This window comes from Chenopodium album, chromosome 3, assembly GCF_948465745.1.
Source record: "Chenopodium album chromosome 3, dcCheAlbu1.1, whole genome shotgun sequence".
In the NCBI taxonomy this organism is placed as follows: Eukaryota; Viridiplantae; Streptophyta; class Magnoliopsida; order Caryophyllales; family Amaranthaceae; genus Chenopodium; species Chenopodium album.
The window spans coordinates 59,248,028-59,262,441 of NC_137836.1; positions in this window are offsets into that span (position 1 = coordinate 59,248,028).

Genomic DNA, 14,414 nt, shown 5'->3' on the forward strand with positions numbered 1-14,414 from the left:
CCACCCGGCCGGGCGCGCCTCCGGGCGCCAGCCTCTTTGGCCGGGCGGCTCACTTGGGCCACTATTTGGACTACAATTGGGCTCCAATTCCTCGGGCCAGTCTGGGTTTCCTCTTCCGGTCTTGAATACTCGGTCCAAATGCCCCGGCATCACCTATACCGAGCCCTTAATCACCGGTTCGATGGCTCTAACCGGCCCTGGGCTATGGAATCTGCTCGTGCTTCTTCAATGCTTGTGATTGCTCTAAAATATCTCGGGAAAATACTCCAAAAGCATAAATCCCTGCAAAAGTCAACCAAATCTACGAAAACACTAGAAAACACCAATTAGTAATAAAAGTGGCTTTAAAGAGCCAAAAACACTACTAATTATGACCAAGGGACGGTGGTAAAATACTATATAAAATAGACACATCACTGGCGCCAAGTTCTTCCAATACCGAGCCAGAAATATGCGTTCTAATTTTGACCAGTTTTTAGCACTGTTTGCTTGATCCTACTTCCTGATTGAGTTTTTCTCACTTTTCTGAAACCCATATTTGTTCTACATATGGACATAACCCTCTAGGAATTCATGATCCATCTACCTGATTGAACGCTCTGTGCAACAAAGGGTACATCCGAGAATGTAAAATTCACCAAACCATGGAAGCGAGTTTTTAACTCGCGGTGTCCCATCCACTCGTGCCAACCCTTCACGGTTAGGCTTCCGTGCGGTGCATCTGGACAATTCACCATGCAACCCCCTTGAATAACCCATATCCTGAACTTTAGAGAACTAGATCCATGGTTAGGTTGCAAACTCATTGCATCATATTGTGACTACTTTACTACTTGCGCATCTCTTACTTGTGCATACTTATTATGTGACTAAACTAACCATTTGGTTTGACTTGTGATTAAGCCTAAATAAACTAGTTAATGACTAAAGGACTTTGTTTAATTAATTAATTAATTAATTTGAGCTAAAAAATATACCTAAAATCGAGTCATAGTTCCTTTAAGTCAACCCGGATTTTTATTCCCGTATACTGCACAAACGTCAACTTGTTTTGGTCATAGCCGGAGTTCTAGGAAGATTTACGAGTCTTATAACCTTTGGATCTGTAGCCCCGAGTTTTATCTTTAATTTGGCGTTTGTTTCATCCCAATAAGAGTCACAGATCAAAAGTTATGACTAAAATACCACAGCCTGTCCAGTTTAATGCATATACGCGAGGTCTTAACTTAGTCTTTGTTCGAGTCTAGTCACATAGTCTAGCCACATGGTCATGACACAAGTCTTAACATGTCACCTACACTCACTAGTCACTATACTTAGCACACACTTTGAGTATATGTCATCATGACCATGTCTTAGGTTCATGCATGAGTCGGTCTTTTCCGTCATTTGAGTTGGGGGTACATTCTACTCCTAATTTTTCACATCTCTCCACCTACATCACCTTTCCATTTTCTACATGATCCCTCCATATCACAACCTTCATTCTTCCGCCATTCTTCCATCCATGCATGTTGAATCGAGTTTGAGTCATGTGATTGACAAATAAAAAAATGAGGGTAATGATGAAACACATGCACAAGGCAAGCTTCTCACCAAGATTTCATGCTTTCTTCTTCTTTTTTTCAAACCCTTTCCCCAATAAGTCTAGCATAGGCACCCTTCATCCTCCTTGAATTTATTTCTTAGAGTTTGATTTTTACCCTTCACTTTTTAAATAAAATGAGCATTTATTTCCTTGTATATGATCATTGCATTGCATTGCATTAAAAAAAATAATAAAATAAAAATCTATGTCGAATTAAGCACAAGGTATACCAATGATTTGAGGCACCCCTTGTAGCCACATCATATCTCCTTTCACCCTTCAAATATACAATCTCTTCTTGATAAACCACTTTGAGCCTCGTCTAACGATAGACCTTTCTTTCTTCAACCTACATCTACCTAACCTTGGGATGGGGCAGTGTGCAACGTATGCAATTTTTAAAAAAAAAAAAAAGCTTGAGTGATTTCAAAAGATCAAAATAAATAAATAAGCAATAAAAAATAATAAAAGTGTACAAAAGGGCAAGTGTTCCAATGTCTTCGATATGAACACGTCTTCGATATGAACACGTCTCAGATTGCGTCTCTTATCGAGTGCTCGGTACCGTGCCTGAGAAACATGAATGCCAAGTGAGTGATAGACCGCATGATCGGGATTGCCCACACTTACAAAAATAAAAAAATGCAAAAGAAAAAAAAAGAGAGCAAAAATAAATAAAACAAAAAAAAAAAAAAAAAAAAAAAAAAAAAGAGAGAGAGAGCTAAAAAAGAGTCAAAAGCCTCAAGCAAGAAAATACAAATATTCAAAAGCAAAGTTGCACACCTTGGGGACTTATCTAGGGTCTTGAACTTTTATCCCCTTCTTCTTCAACCTTTAGCCTAACCCCGTTACAACCCTTAAAAAGACCTTTTTGAGGTATACACACACTTGTGCGAGGTTCGGCTAGAGCTACGTTCGGCCTGATTCCTAACGGATACGTAGGCAACCTCACATCGAGGTGCGGCCGTAATAAAAATGCATTCATATTCACATTCACACACTCACACCATGATCATATCAAGGGGTCTCCTATGCTCATCCCTTTTCACTTAGAGCTAGACTTGGAGGCTTGATCCCTACATCATTAGCTTACCTAGCCTAAAGAGTCACCATTATTTGACTCTTTTCAATATATTTTCCACACACTTAGCCCTTGCGGCCTAACTTTAGTATCACTTTCACACACCGCACAGATACATGACCAAATATAATTCCCTTAGGAACCCTTTGTCATGAAATCTTAACATAACGCTGAAGCATGCCTTGTCATGTCAAAATCACTCATCAATCATAATCATCATTGCATTGAAGTATGAAGTGCTTAGCCTCCGTGCCTAAGTTACCTAAATACTTTCATTATCGAGTCAACTAGGATAGTCTATGATGTTACAATCCTTGTACTGTGAGAGACAACATTTGACTAAGCTCATTCAACATGCATCTTCAAAAAACTTCACTTCGATTCTTTTTCGCGTCTTTCTTTTTCGGGAGAAAGTCGGTACCCTCCACAAAAATGATGGAAAATTTTTGCTTTTTTGCATTTTCGAGTCGCACGATCACATTATAATGCACACACGAATCATGTACACGTCGAGTCATGTCGTGTCATATCACCTTGATTTGAGTCTAACACATGTGTCAAACACTTCGAGTCGAGTCAACCTCGAGTCAATCACAGCAAGTCAAGTTTATACCTTGAGTTTGTGTCAAGTATGAGTCAAGAAACACTAAACATTAGGTCAACCCTAAGATAATTAAAGAGATTGGCAAAGTCCTATAGTCAAAGATATAAATGCAGGTGCATCCCAGCAAGCGAGGACATTCTCGGATTTTTTCGAAAAAACCGCGAACATGACACAGGAGATTCTTCCAAGATGAGAGGATCTTGAGCAAAATTACATAGATTAGTAAATTAGAGATGAAGAGCTTTAATTTACAAAAGATTTGAGCGGATTTGGTTGATAGGAAACAACCAAGTTCAAAGTTTGGAGCAAAATCAAGCAACAGTGGCAGCAAGAGCAGAATAGGGAAGACCCGACTCCGGCGCCAGACGACAACATCTAGCTTCTGGCAATAGATTTCAGCGCCTGGCCCTAGATCCCAACGTCTGGTGACAGAGCAAAATTGCGGCGCCAGAGATATTTCAGCAGCGACAGAGCTCGAAGCCTCTCAGAACAGCAATTTCGGGTTCCATGGTACGCCAGTTAGCCCCTATAAGCAATTTGACATGATTAAGTAGTCGGCTTGATTACAATCCCAATAAGTGATCGACCTGATGAATGGTCGTCTCACTTAGCTTAAAGCCCCTAAGCATTGGCTCAGCAAAGGCACCAACATAATGGTTCATACAATTCAAAACATCGACATACTGGTTCAGAAGCACCGACATACTGGTTCATAAACAGCAGAGGCACTGACATGATGGTTCACAAGAAGTAAAAGCGCTGACGTACTGGCATAGTGGAAGCAAAGTTCAAGCGAGCGTTAATGATCGACAAGCGTTGGTCTTCGGTAGTTTTCTTCGGAATATTATCGCAACAACTGAGGATGACTTCAAGAGAGGTTATTTTAGACAGCATTCGCTAAGTTTGTGGAGGTTATCGCCAAGATTTGAGAAGATAGCACGAGATGGGCAGTCTTCGACGGCATTCGCTAACATTGTGGAGGTTGTCACTAAGATTTGAGAAGATAGCACGAGATGGGCGGTCTTCGACGGCATTCGCTAAGATTATGGAGGTTGTCACCAAGATTTGAGAAGATATCACGAGATGGGCGGTCTTTGACGGCATTCTCTAAGATTATGGAGGTTGTCACCGAGATTTGAGAACGGCGGTTCGTGATGAGGCGGTCTTCGGCGACTTTTGCTATGATTGGGAAGGTTGTCACTATGATTCAAGAAAAAAGAAGCTCTTTGTTCAAAGTCGCGTGGACATATCCAAAAAAAGCTCTTTGTTCAGAGACGCGTGAACATATCAAAAAAGCTCTATTGTTCAGAGACGAGTGAATATCAAAACAGCAAAATTGCGTTCCATAGATTGTGGAAAGTTGTAACAGCAATGCAACAGCAACAAATCGGTTACCCCCAGAGATGTGTTCTCGACGGTGCAAGATACGCGTTTCTTAATTCTATTATCTATTTAACTAAAGCTAGTTTTGCAGGTATCGGCGTTACAAGAATGATTTAAAATTGCAGAACGTTCTGAATCATTCTCCGTCCCTATCGATACTTTGACTTTTGTTTTCGAAACTTGCGTTTCTCCAAACTCAGTCAAAGTGGGGGCTTCTGTAGACACCCATTTGTGTCTCCCCAAAACCAAACCCAGTGATGAATACCTTTCATGTCATTGATTATAGAACAAAGAGAAAGTGTGAAAAGTCTAGTGATGAGCATGTTTTTATTAAAATATTTCTTCTTTCTGTTTTTGAAAATATTTCTTTTCTTACCTTATTTATGAAAAACGTGCATTCCAGTTTTTTTTTGTCCATAAAAAAGGGTCCAAAAATATTGTAGTTGGATAGGGCTTGAAAAGACCTTTCCAACGGTATATTATAAGCCCAATTCCGATGAATAATGAGGAAGTTATGGCCAAAATACTAAACTGTGCTCGAACCGGATCTTACCTACGACCCAATGATCATGTGGAGGGTCCAAAGGTTTAATCCTATTCCTAAAATAATTAGGATTAATTATATGCTTCTATAAGTTTCTAAAAGATCTTAATTATCCTTTTTGAAAAGATAAGATTAAAGAATTTGAGTTAAATAAAAACTTTCCTTTTATAAAAACTTTCCTTTTCTTAAATCCTAATTCTATTCGAATTTAAAGATGTTCAAAGACAGTCAGATTTTATTTTCGTGCCTCATAATCTTTATCTAAATTTTATATGGTTGGATATATCTTGAAATTATCTTTCCAATGATATATTATAATTTTAATTCCGAGCTATAACGAAAAAGATATGAATGAGATATGAAACTCTATCCAAAACTGATACCGTCCTACTATTTCGGCCATATCTTTTTATCTACAAAAGATTTTAATCTTATTCTAATTGGGTTGGAAAGTAGACTTCAAGATATTTCCAACGACATATCATATGCCTTATTTGGACTTCTAGATCAAAAGATATTATAAAAACAAAATCCGCAAAAACTGTTGTCCATCGAGTTTTATTTCGATTCGAATTCGGATTCTTTTCTTATTCTTCGACCCTCTTTTTTCTCTATAAATAGAGGTCATATTTCCCCTTTTTCAATCATAAATTCTCTAATTCTTTCTTCTCATCAACTCTCATCAAGAATTTCTTGATTCATTCCCTCTTTCTAGCCTAGCCTTTTACAAACACAATTCCTCATACATTAGCACTAGACACACCTAACATTGTTCAAAGTTGCCTTCCCCCTAGATGTGAAAGGTTTTAATTTCTGAGGGTTTGGTCTCAAATCTCTATTTCAATTATTTAATTTAATTGTTTGATTATTATTTTCCTTAAAGTTACTAACGCGTGTATTTTGTTATTAGAAAGAGATACGAGGCATCCAAGTAAGTGCTTTAATTGTTTTATTGATATTATGATATAGAAATCATGCTTAGATTGTTATTTTGATTCCTAGTATCATGTTAGGATGTTTTATTGCTTCCTAGTATCATGTTTAGGGTAAAGAATATAATGTCAATTATGATTTCTGTGATGCTTCTTATTTTCTTTCTAATATTTATGTTAGTATCATGTTAGGGCTAAAGCTTTGATTTTTATTGTTTAGTGACATGCTAGGGTTTGTTATTAATCTTGTTAGTATCATGCCTAGGATCTTGCTATTTTTATGCTTTAACATGATTATGATTATTTTTATAATTCATGATTATTATTATGATGATAATTGTTATTGTTATTATTATGTTGCTTGATATTTATTATTATTGCTTGATCACACCTTTTATGCATGTTTAAAGGGAATTGGTACTTGTTATCATGCTTAATAAGATAATTAATAATCTTGTTTAGGGTTAATATTATTATAATTCAAGTGATCGCCAATAATAGTTTTATTTGTGAATTAATATTCAACCAACATAGATAAACAGGTTTAGGGTTAACCTATTGTTTGTATGTTAGTCGGAAATCGCACATGAATACGATCAGAATAAAGTAAAGGCCTATTATTAGGGCAGGTTCAATCTCTTTTAGGTTGGATTTATACCTTCATCTCCGAACACCAGTCATGGTTCCAGACCTATTGGAGTTGGTGATCTCCTGGATCGTTAAGGGGTGTAACCTTCACCTCGTGAACAGTTTACAAGTTCCTAAAACTTGTTGGCGACTCTTTTGCTCTATATTCTTTCCCTTTAGACGCCACCGTACTTTAGTGTATGATTACAGTGGGGTTCAAGTTTGGGGTAATGCTTGTATATTTCCTACAATAGGCTTTGATCTTTTCAAAGGCTTTTTGACACTCATCGTCCCATATTACTGGTACATTCTTTTTAAGCTTCTTGAATATTGGTTCAATTATTGTTGTTAATTTGGATATGAACCTACTTATATATTGCAACCGGCCAATAAATCCTCGAATTTGTTTCTCGGTTTTGGGCGGTGGCATTGACATGATTACCTTGATCTTGGTTGGGTCTATCTCTATTCCTCTAGAGCTTATGACATATCCCAAAAGCTTGCCTGAGGTGACTCCAAAAGCACACTTGGATAGATTCAACCTCATGTTTTATTTCCTTAGCCTTTCAAAGAATTTTCTCACGGCTACTTGATGGCCTGGGCGATCTTTTGACTTTACAATCATATCGTCCACATATACTTCAACTTCTTTGTGCATCATGTCATGGAGTAAGGCAGTCGCTGCTCGTTGGTAAGCAGCACCCGCATTTTTCAACCCGAATGGCATTACTGTGTAACAGTAAGTACCCCATGGTGTTATGAAGGTTGTTTTATCCATGTCTTCTTCTGCCATGAGAATCTGATTGTATCTTGCGTATCCATCCATGAACGTGAGAAGTGCATGATTCACTTTATTATCTACTAGAATATCGATGTGTGGTAAAGGGAAGTCGTCCTTTGGACTTTCCTTATTTAGGTCTCGATAATCGACACACATTCTTACCGTTCCATCCTTCTTTGGAACTGGGACGACGTTGGCGACCCATTCGGGGTATTTGGATACCCTGATAAAACCTGCAGTTATTTGTTTTTGAACTTCTTCTTTTATTTTAAGAGCTACGTCGGGTTTCATTTGACGCAACTTTTGTTTTACAGGTTTCATTCTTGGAATTAGTGGTATAGAGTGTTGAGCTATTTCTCTATTAATACCTGGAATATCTTTATATGACCAAGCAAATACATCAATAAATTCTATAAGTAGATTAATTAAATCGGTTCTTTCTTGTTCATTAAGTGTTAATCCGATTTTAACTCTCTTTTAATGGTTGAATCATTTGAGACATCAACCGTCTCAGTTTCCTCAATTATCGGTGTTTTCTTTTCAAGTGTTTCCATTGCTTTAATAATTTCTTTGTCATTTTCATTGTTAGTTAAGCAATGCTCGTCATCTTGGGTTAAAGAGAAACACGAGGAGTAAGCAGAAGAAGACATATTATTGAATTCGGAAATCATTACATCGAAAAGGGAGATGTCCTCAGGGACTTGATTACTAACTATCCTAGGAGGAGAAATAAAAGAAGGAGGGGGTGCTACAACTAAGGACTTGGATGACTCTACAGGAAAAGACTCTGACTCTGACTCTGACTCTGACTCAGACGACTCTTCAAATATCGGTCCTTGCCCTGTCGTTATGGAGATTTTCCTTCCACTTGGAGTAGTCACCTTGACTGTCTTGCGCCACCCTTATACTGATCCTTCTGCTGGAGTGTTGAGCTTTGAGGGATCAAAGTTCTCGCTTTGTAAGACCGTTTGGATGAGAGAGGATTTATCCTCTATGTATCTTGGCTCATTTTTTCTCGCCCAAATAGTAATCCCATGACATTAAAGTTAAAGCATGGGGGTGCTTTCTCCTTGTGGATAGGAGTTGAGATTTCATCAAGAAAGTAGCAATCTAAGAAAATTTTGAATCCCGGTTGCCTTATGCCATTTACAACAAAAGGTTTGGGAAATTCATAGCATGGATAGTCCTCTCCTTTTATGAATTGTCCATTTAGGGTAAGAGGATAATGATCCATTGGGATTGCTTTCTTTTGGATGCGAGCGTTCCTACGCGCCTTAGACCTTTCCTGGGCTCGCTTTAGATCTTCCTGAGTCGGTTTGAAACCAAGTCCGAAAGTATCTAACTTAGGGAGGCCAGGTAATTCCAGCTGTTTTGCTATTCTCTTCTTCTTTCCTAGAGTCATTCCAAGAAAATATCCTTATTTCTTAAGAATAGCATTTCCGTCATATTGGAGTGGGGGTCGTGGCAGAGAAGGGTCCTTTCATCCTCCTCGATTAAGGAGACCTCTTCATTAAAGCCCCACAAGTATTAATGATTGGATTTTCTATAGCTTTAATCCTCATGGGTGAAGCATCGATCGTGACAGGATGTGGTGTCAGAATCTATCCCTATCTTATCCAAGGCATTCATCACTACCAACCTATGTTCTCGAGATGTAGCTAGAAGCTTCCATACGTTCATCTTGACCTTGGTCTTCTTGAATTTCTTGACAATATCATTGTCTTCTATGATAGGTATGGGAATTTGCTGCGTAGTCGGCATAGGTTGTGTTGAGATGGGAGGTTGTGTTCTCCCAGACCTTGTGAGGACGTCTATAGGTGAATCCTCTTCAACCCAGAAATCATCTATTGAATATGAGACTGAAGGTGGAGGTCCTTCCATGTCTTTTAGGTAGACATCTTCTTCATCGTTGTCCCAAACCCCATTAATGCTTATGTCTTCTTCTCATGGGATTTGAACTAGCTTCTTATCATCAATCATTTTCTGAATTAAATCTTTAAATTTAAAATAGTTTTCAATAGTGTGTCCCCCTGATTGATGGTATTTACAGTAGAATCTATCTGTCCTTTTTAGCGATTCAAATGGTCTCGGTTCGAGAGGTTTAACCTTACTACTCTCGGAGAGCATTTTGAACATTTTAGCATACGAAGTCCCAATTGGAGTATAGAGTTTATTACTCTTCTTGGGTCCGTCAGTTACTTGTAGAGAGAAGGCTTTCTTCTTTGTGGGTGGAATTTTATCAATCTTTTTCTAAAGCTCCTCTGCTTGTTTCTTTGCGAATTCGAGAGCCTCACGTAGCAAATCTGTTCCCTCCCACATGGACCATATAAGCATTCGTACATCTTCTTTGATTGCTGGTTCAGGAAAGTCATCTATGGCATCGAAAAAGATTTCCTCCTCTTCTTCGATAGCATGAGTTTCTTTAATAGGCTTGATAAGAGATGAGGGATCAACCTCGTTTTCCTCATCAAAGATGGCCAAGGAATGAGCAAGAGGTGCATTGTTGATGCTTGGCTTCTTACTGGCAGGGGGCAATGGTAGTTTGTTATTATCAATTAAATCTAAGATAGCTTCCTTAAACTTCCAACAATTTTCAGTGAGGTGGCTCCTACCTTGGTGATATTTGCAATGTGCATTGGGGTTCCAGTTAGCTGTCCTCTTCTCAACTGGTGGGTTCCCAAATGGTCCAATAGGAGTTATAAGACCTTTTGCATTTAGTCGGTCGAATGCGGTGTCATAACTCATACCTATAGGAGTAAAGTTCCTCCTAAATGGTTTCTTTTGTCCTTGGTTGTTCATAGCAAGGACTTCACTCAAATTGAAGGTGTTAACATTGTTTGAGTGGGTGGTTTTGGAAGAAGAAGGATTGTCGTTCTTCTTGCCTTTCCAGCCAGTGTTGGAGTTACTGTTAGCAGCTTTCAGCTTAGCCAGGTCGTCTTCAATATTGATTCCAATGTCATAGACGTCCTTGAAGGTATGTAGATTATTTTGATACTTCAGATGCTTGGAGTACTTCTCTTGAAGGTTTTTGATGAACAATCTCACAGATTCTTTCTCGCTTGGTACTTCAATAATCCTAGCAGAGGTTTCTCTCTCCATTTGTTAAAGAAAGAAGTGAAACCTTCATTCTCTTTCTGCTTGAGTATTTCAAGTTCCCTATAATCAGTTTCAACTTGAATGTTGCACTTATACCTATCAATGAAAGCGTTTATTGTTGATTCCCATGTAGAGGTTTTCTCTTTGTCAAGGGACAATTAAATCAATCAATAGGAAATTAATCTAGCACAGAGCATTAAATCAATCAATAGGAAATTAATCTAGCATCACAAACCCTAGAAATAGAACTACTCACACATAATTAAAACTAAACTAATCAAAGCAATAAAACAAGACATGATCAAAGGAATAAAATAAATAACTAAGATTAAGAGAAGAGAAATTGTTACCAAAGAAATCTAGAATTAAGAATAAAGTCAAGAACAAAGTATTAGAGAGAGAAACTAATCTAAAAGCTAAGTAGAGAGAGAAAGTCTAAAAAAGAAGGTAATCAAAATTACGTACAAAAATCGTACTTAACATCCCTAAAACAAATCCTAAACGAAAACTAATCAGGTCTCTAAAAAACACGCGCCCGATCGGGCCCGCCTTTTTTTCTTCGCCCTTCCTGGCGCGCCGCGCCCGATCGAGCCTACGCTCACTCGATCGGACGCGCCTTTTCCTTGCTGCTTCTTTGTGCGCGCCCGCCCGATGATCGGGCTTGGCTTCTTCTTTGAGGCAAGGACTTCGATTGGGCTCGATTCTTCGGCCCAATCCGAATTTCCTCTTCGGGTCTTGAATACTCGATCCATATGCCCCAGTATCACATACCGAGCCCTTAATCACCGGCTCACACCGGTCCTGGGCTTCAAAGACGGTCGTGTCCTCCTAATTTTGATCGTAGTTGCTTCGTGAAAAACCCAAAAAACGCTCCAAATGTGCAATTTCCTACAAAACTCAAGCAAAGCTACAAAAACACTAGAAAACACAAATTAGTAATAAAAGTGGCTCTAAAGAACCAAAAATACTACTAATTATGACCATGGGACGGGGATAAAACACTATATAAATTGGACATATCACATCGCAGGAATCACAATTGTCATATTTGATATTAGAAATTATAAATACCCTAAACATGATACTAGGAATATCAAAACGCCCTAACATGACACTAGGAATCATAATAACAATCTAAGCATGATTTCTAAATCATAATATCAATAAATCAATTAAAGCACTTACTTGGATGCCTCGTATCTCTTTCTAATAACAAAATACACGCGTTAGTAACTTCAAGGAAAATATAAAATCAAAGAATTAAATTAAATAATTGAAATAGAGATTTGGGACCAAACCCTCAGAAATTAAAACCTTTCACGTCTAGGGAGAAGGCAACTTCGAATTTGGCTAGGTATTTCTAGATCTTGTGAATGCGGAATTTCGTATGCAAAAAGCTAGTTTTAGAAAAAAGAGAGACAGAGAGAGTAATCAAGAGAATCTTGATGAGAGTTGATGATTTTTTATGATTAAAAACGGAGGTTTTAGGAGGCTATTTATAGAGAAAATCAGCCGGATGGATAAAAAAACGAATCAGAGTTTCGAAAAGAATAAAACAGATTGGTGATAGGGTAAAGTCGTATCCCCTAATCAAAAATAATTACCTAAATCACTAACTAAAGTAGATAGGGAAGTAGGGTCGATCTCCACAGGGAAACAAGTCTTTTTACTCCTAATTAAATATTATAATCTAAATTATTTAAGTAACCAATATTTATGAATGAACAAGAAACTAAACTAAAAAGAGTAGGAATAGAGAGAAAATAATATATAAAAGGATCTAGGGCATAGGTTCACCAATAAATAATATTCCGGGGTAGAATAGGGTAATCAATCATTGACATTGCATAAATAACATGATTAACAGGCTCTCGCAATTTATTAACCAACACAGATCTAACAGGCTCTCGCAATTTACTAGATCTAAGTTCTTATTGAAAATAGCTTTTAATATCAAATTAACATCTGCTCGATTCATCAATTTAATATTGCTATACTTTTACAAGCCGCAATTGTAAAACATTAAAACAATCCAATAAGAAATTATCATGCAATACCAACAATCAATAATAGTCAATCATCAATGCATCAATTAACCAAATTGTAAAGGGCTCTCGCTACTTATTACAATCACACAATTAATTTACCGGTATTAAATCTCATCTCTCGAATCTGGACTTAACCATTTATAAATTAACTTGCCTATTGAAACTGGACCTAAACATTAATTCTCATCTCTCGATTCTTGAATTAATATTGTCAAACTTATGCATAAAAGATAGGCCTAATCTAGTCACAGAGCATTAAATCAATCAATAGGAAATTAATCTATCATTGATAATCAACAACAATAATTTACCCCCTTCATATTATTTATTAGATCCCCATAAACCCTAGAAATTGAACTACTCACACATATTAAAAACTAAACTAAACAAAATAATAGAATAAATCATGATGAAAGAAATAAAATAAATAACTAAGATTAAGGGAAAAGAAATCGTTACCAAATAATCTGGAATTAATCAAAGAAATAATAACAAAGGTTTAGAGAGAGAGTTTTAGAGAAAGAAGTCTAAGTAAGAAGAATTAAGAGAAGAAGAAGAGGTCTAAGAGAAGAGACCCCTAATTATTCCGCACAAAACGTATTTAAAACAAAACTAAAACAACTCCTAATTAGAAACTAATTGCTCGTCAAAAAACACTTCTCCAAAAACACGCGCCCGATCGGGCTAGAGGCCGCCCGATCGGGCGCGCCTTTTTGCCAGTGCTCCTTCTAAGTTGCCGCGCCCGATCGAGCTAGCAGCTCACCCGATCGGGCGCGCCTTCCCTTGATGGCACTCCCACGCATCCGCCCGATCGGGCGATTGCTTGCCCGATCGGGCCCGGTCTTTATCTTCAAGGCTTTGGACTTCGATTGGGCTAGATTCCTCGGCCCAATCCATATTTCCTCTCGGGTCTCGAATACATGGTCCAATTGCCTCGCGACCCAAATAACCGAGCCCTTAATCACCGGCTCGATGGCTCTAACCGGCCTTGGGCTCCATAAGTGGTCGTGTTCTTCCAATGCTCGTAGTCGCTTCATAAAAATCCCGGGAAAATGCTCCAAAGGTGCAATTCCCTGCAAAACTCAACCAAAACTACGAAAACACTAGAAAACACATATTAGTAATAAAAGTGGCCCTAAAGGGCCAAAAACACTACTAATTATGACCAAGGGACGGGGGTAAAACACTATATAAAATAGACATATCAATTGGCGCCAGACTCTAGCGCTAGACGCCAATCCTGATGCCAGGCGCTGCTCCTACCGTCAGACGCTAGAAAACAGTTTCCACGCGTTTTCTTAATTTGATAAAATTTAGCCGTACAAGAGGGAAAAATCGTATTTTCCTTAAAAACACTTCTTTTATCCTGAATAAAACTCTAAAAAGTCAACTAAAGTCAATTTATTAATGCTAATTAAATTAGGAATGAAAAGAACCTTCTAGAAGAATCTAGAAAACTATAATCAATTTTAATTGCATTAGGAATTATAAATCAATATTAGGCCCTCCTCTAGATCATTGGGCCGCATATAAATATCAAATCGGGCCCAGTTTAGTAATTTAGCCATAACTTCCTCATTATTCATCGGAATTGGGCTTATAATATATCGTTGGAAAGGTCTTTTCGAACCCGACCCAACTACACTATTATTGGACCCTTGCCATGGACCAAACCAAACTGGATTGGCTGTTTTCTAAAAATAGGTTTTCAAAAACAGAGAGAAAGAAAA